Below are 967 nucleotides of genomic sequence, written 5' to 3'. Positions count from 1 at the left end.
ATCAGACACCTCTCGCTCATTTGGAGATTCAAAAAAAGTTAACTCAGCACAGTAAACTCCATACATCATGAGTGACGGAGCCTGATCTCGCAGTAACGGACATTCCCCAGAGTCATGTGCCAGTTTACCGCAGGTATCACATAACAGAGCCACACACTCCGCAATGAAGTGGCCCTTGTCGCCGCAACGATAACAAAGCATCTTTTCCTTCCTGCGTGCCCACTTGGACGCCCTATCAACCTCAGCCATATCAGACAACTCCGCAGACACATCGGTCATAACCTCGTTCTCAGGAGCCTGAACCGTAGCAAGAGCCGTCACCACCTCCATGGCGTGACCGGTCAATACAGGCTCCTCGACAGTCTCATCAACTGCCATATGGTCGACAACAACAGGTGGTAGCGGAAGACATGGACGGTACCGGCCCCCACGGCCGCCCCGACCACCACGATGGCCTCGGAAACCTCCTCGCTGCCGAAGACCCGGATCAGAAGGCCCCTCAACGAAGCCGCCTGAAGGACCCAAGAATGGCCTCTCAACTGACCCATCACTTTGCCAAGCATAACCACGACCGCCACCCGTGGACGAAGAGCCACGGTGCTGACCAGTCCCGTAGGTATCGTAGCCGTCATCCCCCCATTGACCTCGGGGCGCAGCCATAGTACCGCTGGACTGCGACGGCCCGGGCGGACGAGCAACGACATGGGGAGGAGGTGCTGGTGGCCTTGGTGGTGCAGCTCCCCGGCCCGCAGCGACCACCGCAGTATTGTCATGGACGACCGGTCTAGGGCCGTAGCCCGGTCCCCCTCGCCCACCCGACGGCACCGCCTGAGCCGGCGGCCTCCCCACGGCAACCCCGCCAGCCGGAAGCGTCGCAGCCTGGCCCCCTGACCCGCGCCCCGCAGCGTCCTTGAGAGGCTTCACAGCCGCGCGGCCGACAGCCACAACCGGCGCTGGCAGAACGCCC

Source organism: Triticum dicoccoides, chromosome 5B, assembly GCF_002162155.2.
Source record: "Triticum dicoccoides isolate Atlit2015 ecotype Zavitan chromosome 5B, WEW_v2.0, whole genome shotgun sequence".
Taxonomy (NCBI): Eukaryota; Viridiplantae; Streptophyta; class Magnoliopsida; order Poales; family Poaceae; genus Triticum; species Triticum dicoccoides.
This window is presented reverse-complemented; position numbering follows the sequence as displayed.